Source organism: Notamacropus eugenii, chromosome 7 (genome assembly GCF_028372415.1).
Source record: "Notamacropus eugenii isolate mMacEug1 chromosome 7, mMacEug1.pri_v2, whole genome shotgun sequence".
Classification (NCBI taxonomy): Eukaryota; Metazoa; Chordata; class Mammalia; order Diprotodontia; family Macropodidae; genus Notamacropus; species Notamacropus eugenii.
Genome location: NC_092878.1, coordinates 106,820,558 through 106,845,133, shown reverse-complemented (window position 1 = coordinate 106,845,133; position 24,576 = coordinate 106,820,558).

The window sequence follows — 24,576 nt, the reverse complement described above, 5'->3', positions numbered from 1 at the left end:
ATAAATGATTTTGAACCATAGTTGGAGGGAGTACCCATAAGAATGATCTTAGATCTATTAGGATTTAGAGATATTTGCCTCAAACTTCTGAAGGATCTATTCTCTTCGCTTCTTTCATTTTCTTCTCACTCAGCTTTCAGGCTTAAAGTTTGGAGAAAAGAGTACAAGATAATATTTAGCATATTCTTTCATTTGTTTACTTTGTGTGTCTTTTCCCCCTTTTTCTCTTTATGAACAAGTATTGAAAGTTGTACTCCATCCCTTTACCTTTCCCAAGGCTAACAATTAAAAATAATGCCCAAAACACTTGTCCCACTTCATTACCTGCTATTTCTAGTAAAGAGAGGTCCCTAGGATAGGTGATCTGCATTTTTGTTTTGTTTCATATTTTTTTTCAAAGTAGGATGAACAAAACGTCTTTTTGATTTATTATTGTCTTTCAGAGGGCAGGTGACATTTCCTGCAACACCGATTTTAATTCATAATCCCCTTTTGGCAAGCCAAACACAATGACAATTTGAATGATTTCCACAGTCAGGAGCCCCCACTCCAGTGAAATGCTGTGGATACCCTCACTTTAGCCAAACCAGCAAAATCTTCCCCTTGCCAATTTTTCTTTTGTATTTTGAAGTTGGCCTCTCAGTGCACATTTGATTCACACCATTTAAAAATAAATCTGGTGTCTGCAAAGCAGAAAATTCAGGCTGTGTTGTCATAGTATCAGTATGTCCATTTTTATGCTTGGAGACAAGTAGGGCTCCTACAGAGAACTCCAGTTAATGACTCTTTGTTAACAGCCCTCTTTTAGAGGGGAGGAAAAAGTACACACCCTTATTAAATTCATGAACAGGGAGATTTGCCTCATTTATTTTACAGCACATTATAAAGCGTACTGTGAATAGTAGTATTTTTGGAGAGAGGTGGTCCTCCAACTCAACGAACGGATTCCAAAGGCCCAGCTTATACAAACAGAAGCCAGATTTAAAGTTAATGCCAATGTGCTATTTGTACTTTTGCTTTGTAATGATGATTTAATCTAGCATGATGCCTGACTTACCTGTTCACTATCAGGTAAACAACAGATGGCATTTTCCTGGCATGTGCTATTCTTTTCTGAATGCTTCACCAATATAGTGTGTCTAATACCACTACCACCCCAGTGGTTAGGCTCAAAGAAACAAACGATTCAACCTTGAATGCACAAGTCAGTTCAGGAAGCATGAAAACTTATCCCAAATGCTAGCTTTTCACATTTTTGTCTAATGTTTTGAAATTAATATGTGGGATTGTTATATACTTTAAAAATGTATTCCTGATGAAATGGACATCCATATATAATCCTGTTATGACGCTCTGTTATGTGTATGGGAATGCTCTTTTTTGGTGTTTAAATTCAGAATAATAAATTAAGTTTATGAATGATGGACACTCCAGTTTGGAAAATATTGGCTTATCTATAGCTTTATCATCAACAATATTTATGTAGCACCAACTCTAAGCTAGAACCTATGTACAAAATTTAGTAAAAGATACAGTTTATGCCCTCAAAAGGCTTGTAGTCCAACTGGAGAAAACAGGAAGAATCTAGGCATACCACATAATACATATGAAATTCAAAATCACAGATTAGATAAGTGCTAAAAAAAAAAGATTGCATAGGAACAAAAAAGAATTTTTGATCAGAAAATTCAGGGGGAGACCTTATCTGCAAACTTGATACAATCAAGTTATGTGATACTTCATTATTTTGCTGTTATTTTATTTTCACCTTGATGGAGCAAGATACTCCCATGATTGTAAATTTCTTGAGGGCAAACATGGTCTTTGTTATTATTAATTGTGTCCCTAGTGCTTAGCACAATGGCTACCACATGGTAGGTACATAATAAATTATTATTGGAAGAGAAATGAATTTTAGTTCCTATTTCTTACAAGTTATATTGAAGTAGTTCTAGGGATGATGCTAGGGATAAATAAAAGATGACCACTACTTTCAAGGATCTTAGAGTATAGTAGAAGTAATGACATATTCCGAAATGAACTAATGCCTATAAGACAGATGTCCAAGAACTTGGAGAAATCTTTGAGATCATCTCATCCAATCCTGTCATTAAAAAAATGATGACTCCGAAGCCTAGAGTTTAGAATACTTGTTCATAGGCACATAGGTAGTAAACAGCAGAATCAGTATTCTGTCCCAGGTCCTCTGAAATCAAAGGCAATACTTTTGTCAGGGTGTGAAACTGCTTAGAATTTAAAATTATAGGTAGCTTAGAGAGGAGTATGAGCAAAGTTCCATGAGGTCAACTGAGAATGTGATAGCTTCGAAGAAAGGTAGTAAGCATAATTCCAATTAACATATACTTTAACTACCAAAAAATAGTAACATTAGGATCTTGGAATGTGTAAAAGAAAGTCTAGAGAATATGCCAAATGTTTAGTTTAGTCTGAACATTGGTTGGTTGGTTGTGAGTTTGGTTTTGCTTAGTTTTGTGTTTTGGTACCATATTTTAAGAGGGATATTGACAAACTGAAGAACATTCAGAGTAGGATGAAAATGATCAAGGAGATTCAGAACTATATTTACAGAAGAACAAAGGAAGTTTAACCTAGAGACAGTCATACAAGAAGTTGTGATAAAAATTAGCTTCAAATATTTGAAGACTCCTCCATTGTATAGGTCCAAAGCCATTACATCAAATGTCAAGAGGGTTCTTCCTTGTTTTTTTGTTATTATTGCTCTATTACAATGTTTTAGAATCAACATTTAGTAAAATAAATGATATTTCACTAGTGGCTTTGAAATGTTGGTTTTTACCTCTTGGATATAAGGGAATACTAACTTTCAAGTTAAAAGAATCACATATTAAAAATTTGGGAATTTGTGCACAATGTTAGACAAAGAAAAAGTTTGATCTCTGCCAATTAAGACTTATTTAGATAGAGTTGGTTCTTAACCATCTGATATCAAACCCACTGTTTAAGGAAATGGTTGGAAAGAAAGACAAGGATGAAATGGGAAAACATAGGATTATAATAAATAAAGGGAAAGACTTTTGTAATTATCAGAAAAAGAGACAGACTAAAATGCTGGGAGGAAGGTTAAGAGAAAAGAAAGCATTGTAGTGATTGAATTAAGAAGCAGAATTAGGTGAGCTGAGCAACATTTGATAATGACATAGATATGAACAGAGAAGAAAAGGAATATGGTTTGTTAATATTGGCAACATGCTGAAGATTACAAGCATAGGGGGTATACCCAATGTCACTAAATTAGCCTGATGCTAATCTTCCCAGTGTAAATATAGAGTAAGAGAATGTTTGTGAAAGATGAACATTCCACAAAATAACCTTTCCAAAAGGCTTGAATTTGATGATCTGCCCAAATACACAGAATCCTGAAGTCTGTAAGGTTAGTGATGTGCGCTTCCTAACTATGGAGAATAGTTTTGCCTCCTGATTGTTCTGGAACTTCTGTGTCATCTTTCTTCTTATGTAGAGAGAAACAGAAAAGGAAGAGATAGGGAACAGGAAGCACATCAGTGTCACTTAATGTTTGTTGAATTGAATTGAATGTTTTCTGAAGGAGAAAGGAAGAACCTCATGTATGCAAACATATAAATAAAAATGTTATATATCCACATATACACTTATATACATAAGAACCTAGTATACAAATACATACACACATATATATTACATTATATACACACATAAATATATATGAATATATGCATATATATTCATATTTTTATACATATATGTATATATACATATTTCTTATACACATATGTAAACATGAAAAATGGTATCTTTAATCCATGTAAATATAATTTCTTCATTCAGTAACTGACCAACTCATCTCTGACATGTTATTGAATACTAGATTTTCCTCTTATTTTCCTTAAAAAGACACAAAATCAAAACATCCATAGTTTGATTGTCTACTTATATGAATGGATTCCATCTAGACTATTGCAGTATGAGTTTTAGGATTCCAATTCCCTGTTGAGTTGGTGACAGTTTAAAGCTATATACTGGGACCTCCCAGTGGACATGCTATTGTGCTAGAAATAAAGACATACAATCATAAGTAACCATCATATCTACCCCTTAAGGATCTTTTCAGTCTAATCAATAAAAGTGTATTCCTTAACTTTACATATTTTGTATGAAAACTAGATCTTTGTTTCTATTTAAAATGGGTGCCAGGAATACTTTCAGTTAATAAAGATGGTATTATCTTCAGCTGGTATTTCACATCTCAGTAATTTTAATTTGCTCTTTTCCCTATCCCCAGTGCCAGCTAAGGGATAGTTTTAAAAAATGATGAGAACCAGCATAAAAAGCTTGGCTTGAATCTTGATTCTGCTATGTCCTTTCTATATCTTCTTTATCACTTCCCTTCTCTGCTCCTAAGTTTCCTTGTCTGAAAAATGAGACAATTAGATTTGCTGACCAGGAAGACCCCTTCCAGCTCTGGGCCTCAAAATCCATATTCAGTAGTAAGCACAGAGCATCATGGCTCTGATTCTGGGGAGAAAATCTTTGTTACGACACATTATATCTTAAGAGGGAATAGGTGTGCCTGAATGAGCAGAATTGTGTAAATTAAATAATATTTTAATCATACTGGAGAATTCTAGAAGAGACTTGTCATTTTGTAAAAGGATTAATCACTTTCTAATCTCTTTTAATACTAAATTAAATTAAGAATTGTTTAAAGCAGATAGCTGGCATTTTAACAAAGTGGTTTGTGAACTACAAAGTCTGTGAGTCAGTGTTAAAATATTGATAATCTCTCTTTTGCTTTAAATTTCTTTATTGGTGACTTTGAGTTTATACATACACTCATAGATTGTCCCTAAGAGTGGAATTGATCACTATCAAGGAGACTTGAAAGTTGATGATACTGTTGGGGATGGTTAAGGTATTTAGTTAGGTTTCATTATTTTTTGCCTTCTTTCTTTTCCCTCGTAAGATTTGTAACATGGGTGAGCTCACTGTGCAAGAGAGGTGAGACGGATCTATCCTAAAATAAAGGTGGCATAAAAACAACTATAAAGATCAATAAAATAAAACTTTTAAAGGAGAAAATAGAAGGAAGTCTGAGATATTAGCACTCAGTAAATAAAATGCTTAACACTGAGTCCTGCCTGTGACATTGTCTAGATAACATCAGTCAAGTCACCATCTCTAAGGCTTTTTCCTCATCTGTAAAATGGGAATAATTACCCTTCTTTACCCACAGTTGTTCTGGGAAGAGATTTCTTGACAAACCTTAAAGCTCTAAATAAATGAATGCGAGAGATAAGACAATAAGGTTTCAACAAGGAGAGGGAGGGAAATTTGGTGTAAAAAAGTTCCATTTATTGCTATTATTTTCTAAAATTCTTGAAAAAACCTCCCCTCCCCCAGTGTGACAAGCACAGACCAACGTGAAGAGCACAGAGCAGAGTAGAGAACACAGGGTGAGTTGAATAAGAAGAAATGATGCCTAAAAATATAAAATAAAGTTGAGGGGTGAGAGAAGAAGATATTAGGAGGAGAAAGGAAAAATCGAATGGGGTAAATTATCATGCATCAAGGAGGCAAGAAAAAGTTTCTTCAGGGGAGGAAAAAGGGGAGGATATGAAAGGAAAAAGGGGAAGCTTACTCTCTTCACATCTGACTTGAGGCAATGACAAGCTCACTCAGTTTAGTATGAAAGTATATCTTGCACTACAGAAGGGTAGGGGAGAAGGGGACAAGTGGGGTGAAGGGATGATAGAAGGGAGGGCAAATGAGAGAAGGGAGTAATAAGAAATAAACACTTTTAGGAAGGGACAAGGTCAAAAGAGAGAACAGAATAAATAGAGGGCAGGGTAGGATTGAGGGAAATATAGTTAGTCTTACACAACATGACTATTAAGGAAGTCTTTCACAAAACTACACTTATACAGCCTATATTGAATTGCCTGCCTCCTCAGTGGGGATAGATGGGGAGGGGGGAAAGGAGAGAAGTTGGAATTCAAACTATTAAGAATGAATATTGAGGAGGGGCGGAGCCAAGATGGCAGAGTAGAAAGACGCACATACACATAACTCCAAACCCACAACCCATAGAACATATACAAAGAAGTAACTCACGGCGAATTCTGCACCCAGAGGCCACAGAACATTGGAGCGAGGGAGATTTCTGTTCTGGAGAGACCTGCAAACCTCTCGCAATAGGTCCTTCGCGCAGCGGACTGGGCGCCGGGACTGGGAGCTGAGTACAGCCCTGCTGTGGCCGCGGCACCAAGAGACAAAGATCCGAGCAGGCTTCAGGGACGGGATCTCCAGTGGCCACGCGGGTCCCTCCACCTACAGATGACAGGGGTCAGTGAGAGGGTCTCTTTGGCGGGTCGAGAGGGGAGTGGGGTGCCCCCATAACTCAGGCCCCCTCGGGAGGCAACAGCGGAGGCAGGAGCAGACAGGGGCTCCCCAAGCAGGCAGGAGCCTGGATCCATTGTTGAAGGTCTATGCATAAACCCCCTGAGGGAACTGAGCCCGTGAGGCGTCCCTGCCCCCACCTGAGCACCTGAACTTAATCTCACACTGAATAGCAGCCCTGCCCCCGCCCAAAGCACTGAGGCTGGGAAGCAGCATTTGATTCTCAGACCCCAAGGGCGGGCTGGGAGGATCAGGAGGCGAGGTGGGTGTGAGGAGAATATTCAGAGCTCAAGTCACTGGCTAGGAAAATGCCCAGAAAAGGGAAAAAAAACAAGACTATAGAGGGTTACTTTCTTGGTGATCAGGTTTCTCCTCCCCTCCCTTCTGATGAGGAAGAGCGGTGCCCACCATCAGGGGAAGACACGGAAGTCAGTGCTTCTACATCCCAGCCCACTCAATGGGATAACTTCTGGGAAAAGGTCTTAAAGAGCCCAAACAATTTTCAAAATCATGATAGAGAGGTGGAGGAAAAACTGGGAAGAGTAATAAAAGACTTGCAAGCAAAGTATGAACAACAAATCAGCACCCTGCTAAAGGAGACCCAAAAAAATGCGGAAGAAAATAACACCCTGAAAAATAGGCTAACTCAATTGGCAAAGGAGGTTCAAGAAGCCAAGGAGGAGAAGAATGCTTTCAAAAGCAGAATTAGCCAAATGGAAAAGGAGATTCAAAAGCTCACTGAAGAAAATAATTCTTTCAAAATTAGAATGGAACAGATGGAGGCTAATGACTTTATGAGAAACCAAGAAATCACAAAACAAAACCAAAAGAATGAAAAAATGGAAGATAATGTGAAATATCTCATTGGAAAAACAACTGACCTGGAGAATAAATCCAGGAGAGACAATTTAAAAATTATGGGCCTACCTTAAAGCCAGGATCAAAAAAAGAGCCTAGACATCATGTTTCATGAAATTATCAAGGAAAACTGCCCTGAGATTCTAGAACCAGAGGGCAAAAGAAGTATTCAAGGAATCCACAGATCACCGCCTGAAAGAGATCCAAAAAGAGAAACTCCTAGGAACATTGTTTCCAAATTCCAGAGTTCCCAGATCAAGGAGAAAATATTGCAAGCAGCTAGAAAGAAACAATTTAAGTATTGTGGAAATACAATCAGGATAACACAAGATCTAGCAGCTTCCACATTAAGGGATCAAAGGGTGTGGAATAGGATTTTACAGAAGTCAAAGGAACTAGGACTAAAACCAAGAATCACCTACCCAGCAAAACTGAATAGAATACTTCAGGGGAATAATTGGTCTTTCAATGAAATAGAGGACTTTCAAGCATTCTTGATGAAAAGACCAGAGCTGAAAAGAAAATTTGACTTTCAAACACAAGAATGAAGAGAAGCATGAAAAAGTAAATAGCAAAGAGAAGTCATAAGGGACTTTACAAAAGTTGAACTGTTTACATTCCTACATGGAAAGACAATATTTGTAACTCTTGAAACTATTCAGCATCTGGGTACAGAGTGGGATAACACACACACACATGCACATGCACACGCACACACACATAGAGACAGAGTGCACAGAGTGAACTGAAGAGGAGGGGATCATATTTAAAAAAAAATGAAATCAAGCAGTGAGAGAGAAATATATTGGGAGGAGAAAGGGAGAAATGGAATGGGGCAAATTATCTCTCATAAAAGAGGCAAGCAAAAGACTTTTTAGTGAAGGGAAAAAGAGGGGAGGTGAGAGAAAAACATGAAGTTTACTCTCATCACATTCCACTAAAGGAAGGAATAAAATGCACAGTCATTTTGATATGAAAACCTATCTTACAATACAGGAAAGTAGGGGATAAGGGGATAAGCAGGGTGGGGGGGATGATGGAAGGGAGGGCACGGGGAGGAGGGAGCAATTTGAGGTCAACACTCATGGGGAGGGACAGGATCAAAAGAGAGAACAGAAGTAATGGGGGACAGGATAGGATGGAGGGAAATATAATTAGTTCTTACACAATACTACTATTATGGACGTCATTTGCAAAACTACACAGATCTGGCCTATATTGAATTGCTTGCCTTCCAAAGGAAAGGGCTGGGGAGGGAGGGAGGGCAGATTGGCAGACAGGGGCAATTAGAACACCCGGTGTTTTGGGGTGGGGGGAGGGGACAAAAGGGGAGAAAATTTGGAACCCAAAATTTTGTGAAAATGAATGTTAAAAGTTAAATAAATTATTAAAAAAAAAAAGAATGAATATTGAGAATTGTTTTTGCATACAACTGAGAAACGAGAAATACGGGTAATGGGCTAAAGAAACCTATCTTGCCCTACAAGAAAAGAGAGAAGGGGATAAGAGAAGGGAGGGGGTGATAGAAAGGAGGGTATATTGAGGGAAGGGGTAATCAGAATGAAGGCATTGTGGATTGGGGGGGGGTTAGAGATGGAGAGAGAATGCGGAACTCAAAATTTTGTGGAAATGAATATTGAAAACTAAAAATAAATAAATAAACATAGAACAAAGAAAAAAAAGAAAAAATCCCCCCCCCCCACTCTTGGGAGGAGTGATTCACTTCACATTTCTAGAAATAACTATTATGAATATGGTGATTATTTATTTGAACAAAAGTGATGTCAGTATCAGAGGCCCTTGAGTGTAGCTAAGTGACTAAACAATCACATGTATAGTCAGATGAAGAAATTAATTATTTACTTGTCCTAGAGATAATGTTTTTTCATCAGTGTTTACTTTAAAATCACAATTAATCTAACCAGTGATATTAATACAACTTTACTTTAAAAGAATTGAAGTTGGCTCCTTCAGAGACCAAAAATAATGAAGCAATCATACCACAGCACCAGACCGGCACAGATCATATTTATTATAAGTAAATACAATTAAAATCCTACTTCAGACTGGAAAAATATTATCCATACTAAATGAATGTCTTTTAATAAGTTGTCCCTTCCTCCCCCTTCCCCCAGGCTGGTTCTCTAGGTTCTTATGTGCTGAAAATGTCATAAACAAATTGTGTAACTAAAGAAAGACTACCTACAGTGTAATTACAAGGCAAGGAGATGACATATTTTCTCCCAAAAAGTTATCTATATTTCAAGATTAGGGTTTGCCAAAGGCTAAAGGAAAAAAAAAACTGAAGTGGAATATATACTTAGAACAGGAAGGAAACATATTTAACTGTCAGGGTTAAAAATGGACTCTCATTTGCTAACGTGGACTGACAGGTAGAATTATAGTTAGTAACATTAGCACAGTGTCTCACACCTTCCTGATATCAGAAAAAGGTTAGGAGAAACAATGTCTAGATATGAAGTCCTTGGCATCAGCAAATTTTTCTAGTCATTTATTTCCATTTCTCTTGATTTTTAAATATCAAAGTCAACATTCTGACATGTTTGCAAGTTTCCAACAATGTAAAACTTAGAGAGGGTAACAACCTCTGTGTAGAATCTAGAGTTGTTATGAAAACTAAAGATGGCAGCAGTAATGGGAAAATGGAGATGGAGTCTTGTCTTACTGAGTTTGTCCTAAAAGTTCCCATGTAATGGCATAAAGGTGAATACAAAAAACATGAACACTCCACATCTAGAATACCCCATAGTAATATTATCATATTACCATCTCGTTAATATTCATAAACATCATGTTCACTGTGTTACTGCTTTGATCAAGAGCCTTTAATGGGGAGCCATTGACTACAACATCAATCTGAGATCCTCCACAGTCTATTCTATCTTACATACTCAGTTTCTTTAGGACAGTGGAATTCTGGGTTTGCACTAAAAGCTGCTGCTAAGAGTGAACTCTCCATTCCAGATGTCTTTTTCTCAATCTTTCTCAGAATATCACATACTCTCATGATTATTTCCTGATGACTGCCCTTCAGCCTTCCCTCCAATTTGAAATTATCTTTTTTTTCCTATATTCTACTTATTTAAATATTCTCTGTTTAAAAAAAAAAACAACTAAAACATTATATTCTTTGGAAAAAAAAAACACTGAAAAGCTACGGTGTGGGTCAGAGAGATAGAGAGAGCATTGGTTTTAGGGTTAGAGGATCTATGCTTATAACTTAGGCATACTACCTACTGTTGTTCAGTAATTTTTCAGTTGTGTCTGGCTCTTCATGATCCCTTTCAGGGTTTTCTTGGCAAAGATAATAGAATGGTTTGCCATTTTTATTTATAGATGAGAAAACTGAGGTCAGATTTGAACTTAGGAAGATGAGTTTTCCTAACTGCAGGCCCAGCACTCTATCCACTTTGCCACCTAGTAACTTTGGACAAATCACTTCACCTCTTTGGGTTCTACTTTTCACACGTGCAAAAAAATCTTTAGGACACGAGCTAGGTGATTGCTAAAGTCTCTTCCTCTTCTTTCTATGAGCAATGTCAAGAGAACAGAAGTAGAGGTCAGGAGTTTTCTATTCTAGTCCCAACTCTACCACTAATGAACTCAGTGAAGTTGGGCTCCGCCATGATTCAATATTCCCACTTATGAATGAAAATGTTTACTAGATGATCCCAAAAATGACTTCAAGCTCTCACTGGTTTTACTGTCTCAGACCCCTCCCTTTAATTATCCATCCTCTATATACTTGCCAAAGTGATATTTTGTAAAGATATATCTTATCATGTCACTCTGCCTCCTAATATCTTTCCCCCAAACTCCAATAACTTATTTTTACTTCTAAGATCAAATGCAAATTACTCTGAGATTTAAAGCTCTTCACAGCTAATCCTGATCCTACCTTTTCATCCCCACCCTCATTCCTTCTATGCTCCGGTCAAACTAGATGGTTGGTCATTTTTCACATGATATTCCATTTCCCATCATTGTGCCTTTGCATAGTGCCTTTCCACATACCTAGAATCCACTTTTTCTTCATATCTAACTTGGAGAAAACCTACTTTTTTTAAAAAGTGAATTGAAACACCTTCAATGTGAGGTGATTTCTTCTATTTCCTGATCCTTTGAGCTGACGTATTTTTTTATTCCTACAAATTTATTTATTTTACATGTGTGTACATGTATATGTATATTTCTACACAATTATATGTGTATTTATCTCCTCTGATATACTGAGGACAGAGACTATTTCAGGAAGACGGGAGAAAGCAAAGAAAAAAGGAAAGAAGGCATAATCATGCAAATTTTGTCTACTTAGATAATGTCCAAAGATACATCTCTGCACCTTATGTTGCTCATTTCTTTGTCAGGAGGTGAGTAGTAATATGGTTCGTAGTAGCTCATCAGGAGATGTAGTTGGTCATTTCATTGATAAAAATTATTAAGGATTTCAAAGTTCTTTTTGCACTGCTATTTTCAGTATATGAATTGTTCTGTTTCTGAAGATATTAAAATTCTGAAGAGACATTTGTTACTTGTATGACACGTGGGAAATGACTTGCTATCTCTGAGACCTAGTTTGTTTATGTATAAAATCCGTATAATCATATGAAAACTACCTACTTTACAAGAATTTTCTAGGGAAGGCACTTTGCAGTATTTAAAGTGAGTTCTCTTTTTTATTATTTTATATTCCTCTATTGAATATTACTCATTTAACCTCAGACTCAATCAAAGCCTTTTTTTTTTTTTTAAAGGCAGAAGTCAGCTATCATACCTTTAATTCCCTTGTCGGGAGATTGTCTTTCTGGTTCTTCAGCTTTTATATGAAAGAGGATTCATTTCCTACTGCCAAATTGAGAGGTTGATTCTTCTGTCTGGGAGTTGAGCCCAATTATAGGAGCAGATATTTTGGGGTCAGTTTAGACAGCTCCACTTTCATTGATGGCAATATCTCTATTCTGAAAGAACTCATAACAATTGCTTCCCTATTAGAATGCAAGCAGTTCATAATTGAATTGTGTATATTGGTCAGCCAGAAAAAAAAAAGTGGTTGTCACAATTCCCTATGAATTTCTAATTTCTCCCCTCTCCACTTTATTTGGATTCTCATATTTTAATTTCAAAGTTTATTTTTCCCCCTTATGAGCCATGGAAAGTCTTCTAGGTACGTTTTTTTTCTTATAGGATTTTATTCCAATTTTCTGGGTAAGTTATTCTTGGTTATAGATCTTTGTCTTTTCCCATTTGTAATATCTCATTGCATGCTCTTTTCTCCTTCATAATGATAATGGCTAAATATGGTGACATCCTAATGATAGTTCTTTGATATTTGAATTATGTCTTTTCTGTCTATTTATGATGATTCCTTTTGTCAGAAAGCTCTGGATTTTAATTGTCATTCCTGAGAGTTGTCATTCTTTCAGGAGGAGATTGTTAAATCCTTCCTATTTTCACATTTCTTTCTGGTTCTACTATGGCTGCATATTAAATATATATACATATATATATACATATATAATATTCTTGAAATATGATCTTCAAGTTATTTTTTTGATCACAGATTCCTGATGATTTAATTATTCTTGCTTCATTAGTTGATTCATTTTCAGTTGTTTTTCATATGAAATGATATATTTTCTCTATCTTTTCATTTCTTTTGACTTTATTTAAAGAATTTTTGTTGTCTCTTAGAGTCATTAATTTCTATTTGGTGCATTCTAATTTCTAGGAAGTTTCTTACAAGAGTTAAGTTTGTATCTCTTCTTTTAAACTATTGATCATTATTTTTTTTCAAAGCCTCTCTTAGTTCTCCTTTCTTTTGGAATATCTCTTGCATGATTTTCTGAAATAATTCTAATTTTTCTTCTTGTCCAACTGAAGGGGTACTGGTAGATCATTTTTGAGTTGTTTTCTTCTGCCTTTTTGCATCATAAAGGTCCAGGTTTTTTGTTTGTTTGTTTGTCTACTCATTTTTGTTGCTGAGGTCTCAAGAACTGAGTTATATACTTTTCCTACTCTAGAACTCAAATCAAACCCATGTTTAATTGGGATTTAAATCCGTTAATTTATCATGCCAGAAAAGCATATTTGTCAATCTCTAGAATATATTCCTTAACCTTTTGTTATGTATGGAGTAGTCCATATCAACATATTTAGCATAACATATTGTCTCAGTGAGGATGACTTTCAGCCTCACTGAAAGTAAAAAAAAAAATCCAACTACTTTTTTTTAAGGGAATGGGATATTTTTCAAACCCATGAAGATGCTCAATTCCTATAGACAAACTTGGTCTTCTTCTGATAATAGTTTTGGTGGAGTCATGAAGTGAAATGTCAGTTTCACAAGTAAAAATGACATTTTTGTCAATCTTTTGTTTTGACCACAAAAATGTTTCTTTCATGAAAATGACAGATTTACCAACTTAAAAAAATTGGTCTTGTTATTGAACTTCCAATTTTAAAAAACCTACACCTCACTTCATAAGACATAATAACAGCCCCTCCAGCTACCAGGTGCCTCTAAATGATATTACTTACTTTAATAATACTGATTAAGCTGTAATAATTCTAATTATTTCAACAATAGTTTATCAATTTTTGTATTTGTTTTCCATTTATAGCCACATTTTATATTTTGCTACTATGATTCTTTTTCTTTTTTTTTGTTAATATGGGTTTGAATGGTACTTGAAATACTTGAGTGTCCACAATACACCAATAGCTGAGGAAATACCTCTAATAGTTGTAAGTTATAGGGGGCGGAGCCAAGATGGCGGAATAGAAAGACTCACATATGCTACCTCTGAACCCACAGTCCATAAAATATCTGTAAAAAAGATTCTGGAGCAACAAATTCTGGAGCAGCAGAAGCCACAGAACAATGGAGTGGATGAGATTTCTGTTCCAGAGAGACCTGACGCGAAAGGTCCGTCACTCCCCGGACCGGGAGCTGAGCCCAGCCCTGCCTTGGCCGTGGTGCAGCACCAAGAGGATCAGATCCCAGCAGGCTTCAGGGACAGAATCTCCAGCGGCCGCGCAGGTCCCTCCACTCACAGGTTCCAGGGGTGAGTGAGAGAGTCTTTTTGGGTGGCCGACAGGGGAGTGGGGTATCCCCGTGGCTCGGGCCCCCTTGGGAGGCAGCAGAGGAGGCAGGAGCAGACCAGGGCTCCCCAAGCAGGCAGGACCCCTGATCCATTGTTGAAGGTCTCTGCATAAACCCCCTGAGGGAACTGAGCCCGTGAGGTGGCCCTGCCCCCACCTGAGCACCTGAACTTGATCTCATACTGAATAGCAGCCCTGCCCCTGACAAAGCCCTGAGGCTGGGAAACAGCATTTGAATCTCAGACCCCAAGCACTGGCTGGGTGGATCTGGAGGCAAAGTGGGTGTGAAGAGAATACTCAGAAGTCAAGTCACTGGCTGGGAAAATGGCCAGAAAAGGGAAAAGAAATAAGACTATAGAAAGTTACTTTCTTGGTGAACAGGCATTTCCTCCCTTCCTTTCTGATGAGGAAGAACAATGCTTACCATCAGGGAAAGACACAGAAGTCAAGGCTTCTGTATCCCAGCCCACTCAATGGGCTCAGGCCATGAAAGAGATCAAAAAGGATTTTGAAAATCAAGTTAGAGAGGTGGAGGAAAAGCTAGGAAGAGAAATGAGAGACATGCAAGCAAAGCATGAACAGCAGGTCAGCACCATGCTAAAGGAGACCCAAAAAAATGCTGAAGAAAGTAACACCTTGAAAAATAGGCTAACTCAATAGGCAAAAGAGGTTCAAAAAGCCAATGAGGAGAAGAATGCTTTCAAAAGCAGAATTAGCCAAATGGAAAAGGAGGTTCAAAAGCTCACTGAAGAAAATAGTTCTTTCAAAATTAGAATGGAACAGATGGAGGCTAATGACTTTATGAGAAACCAAGAAATCACAAAACAAAACCAAAAGAATGAAAAAAATGTAAGGTAATGTGAAATATCTCATTGGAAAAACAACTGACCTGGAAAATAGGCCCAGGAGAGACAATTTAAAAAATATGGGACTACCTGAAAGCCATGATCAATAAAAGAGCCTAGACATCATCTTTCATGAAATTATCAAGGAAAACTGCCCTGAGATTCTAGAACCAGAGGGCAAAATAAATATTCAAGGAATCCACAGAACACCGCCTGAAAGAGGTCCAAAAAGACAAACTCCTAGGAACATTGTGGCCAAATTCCAGAGTTCCCAGGTCAAGGAGAAAACATTACAGGCAGCTAGAAAGAAGCAATTCAAGTAGTGTGGAAATACAATCAGGATAACACAAGATCTAGCAGATTCTACATTAAGGGATCAAAGGGCGTGGAATAGGGTATTCCAGAAGTCAAAGGAACTAGGACTGAAACCAAGAATTACTTACCCAGCAAAACTGATTATAATACTTCAGGGGAAAAATTGGCCTTTCCATGAAATAAAGGACTTCCAAGCATTCTTGATGGAAAGACCAGAGCTGAGAAGAAAATTTGACTTTTAAACACAGGAATGAAGAAAAGCATGAAAAGGTAAACAGCAAAGAGAAGTCTTAAGGGACTTGCTGAAGTTGAACTGTTTACATTCCTACATGGAAAGACAATATTGGTAACTCTTGAAACTATTCAGTATCTGGGTAGTTGGTGGGATTACACACACACACACATGCACACACACATAGAGACAGAGTGCACAGAGTGAATTGAAGAGAATGGGATAATATCTTTAAAAAATGAAATCAAACAGTGAGAGAGAAATATATTGGGAGGAGAAAGGGAGAAATGGAATGGGGCAAATTATGTCTCATAAAAGAGGCAAGCAAAAGACTTATTAGTGGAGGGATAAAGAGGGGAGATGAGAGAAAAACATGAAGTTTACTCTCATCACATTCCACTAAAGGAAGGAATAAAATGCACAGTCATTTTGGTATGAAAACCTATCTTACAATACAGGAAAGTGGGGGATAAGGGGATAAGCCGGGTGGGGGGGATGATGGAAGGGAGGGCACGGGGAGGAGGGAGCAATTTGAGGTCAACATTCATGGAGAGGGACAGGATCAAAAAAGAGAATAGAAGTAATGGGGGACAGGATAGGATGGAGGGAAATATAGTTAGTCTTATACAACACGACTATTATGGAAGTCATTTGCAAAACTACACAGATCTGGCCTATATTGAATTGCTTGCCTTTCAAAGGGAGGGGGTGGGGAGGGAGGGAGGAAAAGAAGTCGGAACTCAAAGTTTTAGGAACAACTGTCAAGTACTGTTCTTGACAATAGGAAGTAAGAAATACAGGTAAAGGGGTATAGAAAGTTATTTGACCTTATAGGACAAAAGAGAAGATGGAGACAAGGGCAGAGAGGGATTATAGAAGAGAGAGCAGATTGGTGATAGGGGCAATTAGAATGTTGGGTGTTTTGGGGTGGGGGGAGGGGACAAAAGGGGAGAAAATTTGGAACCCAAAATTTTGTGAAAATGAATGTTAAAAGTTAAATTAAAAAAAAAAAGTTTTAGACAGTACTCAATCTCCATCAATGTTAGGAAGAGTTGGTATTTATAGCAACAAAATTATGAACTTTTTAAGTACTATAAAATTAGTCATATATGTGATATATAATAAACAGCATACACTATTTGATTAATCAGAAATGCATTCCTTGATGGAGCAGAGAATTTACTAACATTACTTCATTATCTCCTTAAATAAGTAATGTAATCCTCTAAAAATGCTATCCAGGTTCATATTTTAAAAAAAGAAAAGAATGGCTAAATCTCAAATCTTCAAGGATTGTTTCTTCCTAATGATGAGAGTTCTTTCCTCCTGAGATGATTGTGCACAGTATTGTGTGTTTATGCCCTTAAAATTTATATTATGTCATGATTACTTTGATATTTATGTTCCCCTTTATTATTGTTATGTTCGTATTTTCTATGATACATTTCTTATTTAATTTTGGAGACCTAGTAATGATAAGTCATAGTTCCTTAATTTGTGGAATTTAATTGGTGAGCTGAAATTCACAAAAAAATATATCTATTGAAAAATGGAGAAAAACAAATTTTTTGTGTAGTAATTATATGTGCAAATATATACATTATTTTTATGTAGTTTATATTCCCCATTTGACTTTGGATATCTAAATGGATATCTAGGTTCCTTTATAGCAATACAAAGGAGAGATTTGAAGTAATTCTGCTTTCCAAATGAGAATTACAGTATATAGATTTTTTTTGAATTAGCTATTGCATTATTTCAATTCTCTGCACTACTTTGCCGATAGACGTATTCCTCATAACATAAAAGTTAATTTAATTTGCATAGATTATGTAGCTATTTCAGGTAAAAGCAAGTGTTAATTCTCGCTTTTAAATGTGGCTATATATAGCCAACGTACCATCCCTCATCGAAAGGTTGTAATTTTGTCCTGAACTCTCAGCAGAACTTTGCAAATTAATGGGATGCTTTGAAAGATCTTTTGTGAAATAGTAAATGTGCAATTACCTCTCTTTTATCTATCGAAAGTTTTAGGTCCATAGAAAGTGATGAAAATGTCTATGCCTTTGGATATAGAGATTCCATTACTAAGTATAATACTTCAGAGGCCAAAGATACAAGGCAAGGCCTCATATACACAGCATAACTTTGCCTATTAGCACAAGGCAGGAAAGTATGTAGATTTCCATGCATTGAGTAATGACTAACTAAATTGTAGCACATGAACATAATGGAGCATTGCTGTACTGGAAGAAATGTTGAATATGAAAATAGATGGGAGCACAGGAACACTCACAAGAATTGAATGTAAATGGAAAGAACTACAAAAGATTCCAAACCAAGTACTGTGCAAATGTAATGACTAAGGGTAAACCTCAAAAAGAGATATTAGAGGGCATCTCCACTACTTCTTTGCAGTAGTAGTAGACTATGGATGTGTAACCCTGTGCAATACTATTTTCTATTTTTCTGCTAATTTTTATGGAATACTTTTTCCTTCCTTTTTATTATTTATTAATAAGGAATGACTTTCTGAGAAAATTAAGAAGGAAAGATACACTGGAAAATGTTAGTGATGTAAAAATAAAGATACTAATAAAATTTTATTAAGGTATTCCAAAACAAAACGTTTTTAGTGTCATGCCAGCTTTATACCACAATATAGCCCTTGTATCATTGATGTTTTTTGTGTGTCATCCTAAGCAAAACATAATTAAGAAGAAAAATTCACTACTAAAAACTGTAATGCTCCCCTTCTCTAATCAAGCACAGGTTATTTTGGACTATACTGGACTTATCACCAGCAACATAGAGGTTGTTGTTGTTGTTGTGTTCATCCTTCATTTTCAAAGAAGACCTTAACATCAGAGAAATGATGACATGGCTTGCATTGGACTTGGTTGTGAGTGACGAAGGACTGTGCAAGGTCACTAGCCTCATTTTTTCCCTCCTGAGCCATCTGGATCCAGTGATCAGATATGCATCAGGATGACAGGAGACAACCCAGGATGCAGTGGGGGACCTTGGCCTTTTCAGGTATTCACTTAGATGGAGGTAACACCCATTGAGTTAATAGACCTTTTTAAGAAGTAGTCAGGGAATGGCCAGTTTAATGTGCAAAAGAAAAAGAAATAACTAATGAAGCTGGGAGGGAAAGAGAAACTGTTGCTATTGATAATCACTCTAAACCAGTCATTAAATGGAACCTGGGCACTGAAAATAAAAAACATTTTCACTAGAGGCCCCTCCCTGGACTCTGCCTGAAACTGAGGCCTAGAGTATCTAAGGAGTATTGTATGTACACCCATAATTGTCCAAGGACAAAAAGTGATGAGTCTTTCAGAGGCTTTAGAGTTCAAACCCTTTATGTGATTTGAAAGGAAACTGAGTCCTAGAAAGCAGAATAGCTCAGTGTAAGATCACTAATAAGATCCAAGGATTAAAAATGTCCAGGATTTCAAGAGCTTTTCAAGCAGACCCCATATTGGGACGATAGGAGAAATAGAAATATTGGGAGCTTCAGGGATCTGTATGTGATCAAAGACAATTTCCTAGACCTAGAGGTAAGAAGGCCTTAAGGCCATTTGGACTACAAACGCCCCTCCCGGACATCTTCCTGAGACTGAGGCCTAGTGAGCAAAATGACCATTGTATGAAAGGGTCCAAGAAATAAATGTGATTAGTCCTTCAGAGACCTTAGAGTCCAGGCATTACATATGCCTCTAAAGGAAAATGAGTCCTAGAGAGCTGGATAGTCAAGCATAAGATCACTCCCAAGCTCCTAGGATGAAAAATATCAAGGCAATCAATGGTTTTAGAGCCAGATCCCCTGTGTGATTGGCCTAGGGGAAGGAGAATGAGGATAGGGGAGCTTGAGGGACCTGAATGTAATCACCTACAGGTTCCTACACCTAGAGCAAAGAGGACTTTAAGGGCATTTACACTAGAAGCCCCTCCACGGACTCTGCCTGAAACTGAGGCTTAGAGAGCCAAACGACCATTGTATGTGCACCCACAAGTGTCCCAGGACAAAAAAGTGACAGGTCTTTCAGAGTCCTCAGAATCCAAACCCTTTATATGATTCTAAAGGAAACTAAGTCTTTGAAAGCTGGATAGACCAGTGTAAGATCACTAGCAAGATCCTTGGATTAAAAATGTCAAGGTTTTCAAAAGTTTTTGAACCAGACTCCTGTGTAAGTACAGGAGAAACACAGAGAAAGTAGGGCAAACAAGACATTGTGACTACTTTCCTGACAAGAAGTGTGGAAGTGATTGGTCTGCATCAAGGTTTTTGTTGTTGGTGCTTTTGTTTTGTTTTGTTTTCATTTTTTAATGGGGAGGAGGAGGAGCAGACCTGTGATTTCATTTTTGTTTGGAGTTCAGGAAGTGAATACTCCCCCTGCCAATGCAGATCAGAAACTCACTTGAAACTTATAGTCTCACAAAGGTATCTAGGACACTGAGATTTTAAAAGATTTATCTATGGACACACACATGCTATGTCTGATAAGACACAGTATTTGAACATGTTACTAAGCCCTATATTCTATGCTCTACAATGTGCTGGACTTTCAAAAATGGGTGATGCAGCAGATTATACAAGTTATCTAAGAATGGTGGAAAATTTGGAAAGTATAATTGTGGATATGGGCAAAGGGATTAAAACAGATTGAAGACCAAAGAATCACGTCAACTAAATCCTCCCCACACAGCCTTTGAAAATAGTTGATATCTAAATACGTATTGAATGAAAGATGGGGTACTTCTTCACTTTTTAGCTTGAGGGAACACTGTAAGCTTCCTCATTAAGGTTATAGTCTATTAACTCAGTCTAAGACATACAGATGGAAAACCTTTGAGTGAATTTTACAACATAAAAAATATAGCAAAGAGTAATAAATTGGAAGAAAGAAACTCTCCTTTGGTTTTATCACTTCCCCCTCCCACCCATTAAGAAGATATGCTCTCTTTAGAAGTCCTACTTCCATGCCCAAGGTCTTGTGGGTACTTAGTGTCAGAAATGAGACTTATGATAATACAATGTATGTTGTTTTTTTTTTAACCTTAGACCAGACTAACTAAATTCAGACAGATTCTTCACTAGAGAGTTGGCAACCATGTGATTTTTTTTCTTTAAAGGACCTCATGAGAAGGGTCTACTTAGTTATAGAGGGGAAACCCATGCTGATTAAATCCTGTGCTCTGGAAGAAAATATCATATTTCTTTCAAAGTTTATGACATGATCATATCACAAGACAGAATCCAGGGTTCATGCATTCATTAACCAACCTTTTACTGAGTGAGGTACAGTTCTGCTCACAGTATGTGCAGGAGTAACAGTCTGACCTCAAATTGTAAATACGTTTTGTTTTCTTTTGTTTTTAATGCTAAGCAAGTTTAGAAATGGCCAGTCCTCTTGTTTTAATGCATTTCAAATATACACAAAAATTCTGTTGGATCTGGGCCCCAAAACATTATATTCTTAGCACCTTAAAAGCCTTGTTGAAACATAATCCCGTCTACATACACTAAAAATATGTTACGCTGTCAAAGGGGTTTATTATGCCTAGTTCCACTCTGAGTTTTATGGCCAAGTTATAAACTCCAGATAATACAGGTTTACAATGCAAAGGCTGACAAGCTCTTAGCTTTGCTTGCAAGAATATTTGGGGGTTGATTTGCTGTGGTATGCAAAGCCATTTTTAAGATTCCTTTTTAGAAATGTTTTTGAAGCAAAACAAAGCTAGTTTTGCTGCATGTCAGCCATCACCACCATCTCTTTAGCAATTTCTATTTGTTTTATTCAGTCCCTTTTTTTGTTCTTATTCTTGATTAGTTGGGGCTGTTTTTATCCTTCTTAATTTTCTTTCCAATTTGATAAACATATAAGAGCCTTTTCTGTGTGACATTAGACAACATTGGGGCTATTAAGACAATGAAATAGGCTTTGCCCTCAAGAAACATACAATTCTGCATAGAATTGCATTCATGCAAGAAACATGTTGGGGACAGTAGAAAATATATCATCAGTTCTTCAGTCATTTTTCAGTCATGTTCAACTTCTCAAAACCCTATTGGGGTTTTTTTGGCAAATATGCTGGAATGGTTTGTCATTTTCTTCTGAAGATCACTTTATAGATGAGGATCTAAGGCAAACAGAGTGACGACTTGCCTAGGGTCCCAAAACTAGTGAGGTCAGATTTTAACTCAGGACAATGATTCTTCCTGACTCCAAGTCCGGTGCTCTATCCACTGTGTCACCTAATTGCCCAGAAAACACATATAAGCAAATACAGTATAGTGTTGAGTATGATAAGAGCAAAGGAGAGACGTAAAGTAATGTGAGAAAACATGAATGATCTTTTACCTGGGCAGCTCAAGGTAAGCTATATTCAAGATGTGAAATTTGAGCCAAGTTTTGAAGAAAGATAAAATGTCAGCAGGAAAGAGTTCATTCTCAGCAGAGATAGAATGAATGAATCAGGATGAAGATGTACATTATTAGATTAGGAAATGTGAGCATGAAATAGTTCAAGCTGAATCTTCTCAATAATGACCAAAGTACTGGCCTGGGGTGAGAGGTGGTCAGAGGACATGGATTTGAATTCTAACTCAGCCACATGTGTGACATTTCTGGACTTCAGTTCCCTCATTTCTAAAATAAGGAAAGGGGAAGTTGGATGAGATGATCTGTAAGATCTTTTATGACTTTTAATATATGAGTCCAAATATCTGAGGTTTAGAATTTCAGCTCTACTACTTTATTGTCAGTGACATAATCATTTCACTTATTTTAACCTGATTTTTCCACATCTGTAAAATGGAAACAATCATATCTGCACTACCTGTCAGTTTTTTAATAAGGCTCTAATGAAGCAATTCATGTAATCCAGCTATGTAAAAACCAAGAACTATCAACAGCTATTTTTATTATTACTACCCTCCCTTCTTATTGCCTTGAATACCCACAACTTCCCTTTTTCTGATGGTCCATTGGAGTCATGATTATCTCACTACTCTCTTGATATATTTGTGTTTTCATTTCGTAGGCACAAGGGAATTCCATTCTAAACTTACAATTGGCATTAAGTCTTCTACTTCGGTATGCACAATTGCCCTGAACAGATTTACATGCCTTTGTTAACAAAGGCATCAACATGGCACTAGAACTGAAAAGAACTCATTTTAGAAATGTGAGGGAAAGAACTTTACTATTATTTTATTTAGTTGAGGTTTTTTTTTTTTTTTTTGGTGTGAAAAGCAGTGATAAAGGGCATGCAGAAGTTTAACGGGCAAGCCTCATAAATTTTCAGTTTCACACCATTTCCATTTATCTAAAAATCCATTTAATACTTGAACTTCATAGCTGGTTCTTAACTGCAGTTGTTATCAATTTTAATCTTCTGAAGCTTTGTATGCACTGCATAAGCTGGTTCTGGAAGATAATAAATCAATATAGAATGCCCTGGAATCTAATTTCCCAATCCACTTAATAAAATTTATTTTACGAAATACAAAAGACATAATTTCTATATGCCTTGGAGTGATGCTATAATGGGCATTCCTGGTTTGTCTTTGTTACCTGTAATGTAAATCATTTATTTATCCATTGGCAGCAAATATCTGGGTTATTGTAAAGATATTTTTTATAGCACTTGAAAGATGCAAGTTACACTCATCTAGTGGGTTATAATATGAGGTTCTGTAATGTTTTTGTCAGATTCATTTTTTGTTAGTTTAAAATGTCACAGGTCAGGAAGAAGATACAACAAATTATTCCTGGGATGTTTTTGCTCAACAGATCATCTGTAAAACAAAACACTTCTTATCATAAACAGTTTTCGATAGCCTCAGTTTGGAGCTTTCTTCTCCAATCCCATTTGAGGTCCACAAACTGAGATTTTGGCATTTCAGACATGGAAGGGTATGTCAATTGCTAGTTGTTTGTCTTATTTGTTTCTTTGTCTGACTCTTCACGCTCCCTTGTCTAATACGTGTCTATGTTACTCCTTATTTATTTGTAGATTCTCTGGGCTTTTTACCCAATCACAGACAAATTGTATCCCAAGGAATTTTCTGTTAAGTGCTTGCATTATTGTTGTTTCCTATGTTTATTTCCAGAAGCATGCTAATGTGGAGCATCTCTAAAAGACATGCAATTTGGGATCCATGCTTTCATCATGATAGTTTCCAAGGAAAAAGTAATTCACTGCATTGGTTTAAAATGTTTTATAGACAGGGATGTAGTTTGAGTTTATTTTTGTACTGAAATTGTATAAGGTTTTCTATATTTGATTATTTTAATTCATAGTTCTGAATTTATCAGGCTTTCTTGGCAATGGTGATGTAATTTGTCTTGTTAGTTTTGAATGCCTTCTAGTGATCTTTATTCTAGTTTAAACAAAAGCACCAAAGACCTCTCCTATATTTTCCATGATCTCTTCTAGTTGTTACTCCATGACACCCATGGTCAGTCTCTTCCATGAGAGTCATATTGAACTTTCAGTTCTTGAACCTCCATTACTTTCATGTATAACACAGCCAAATTCCTTCTCGTAGCTTCTTCCAGTCATTAATACTTGCAACAAAATTTATTTTTTCTTTTCCAAGTTCAGCAATCAGAAGAAGTTTATTGTTATATTATTATCACCACTGATACACAACAAAATGTCTGTAAATGGAGGCTGTCTGCCTTATGGAGAGGAAACTAATTCAATCCAACAAACATTTATTGAGCAACTCCTGTGTGTAAGAAATGGTGCTAGGTGTGCTGAGCCATAAGAGAGAAA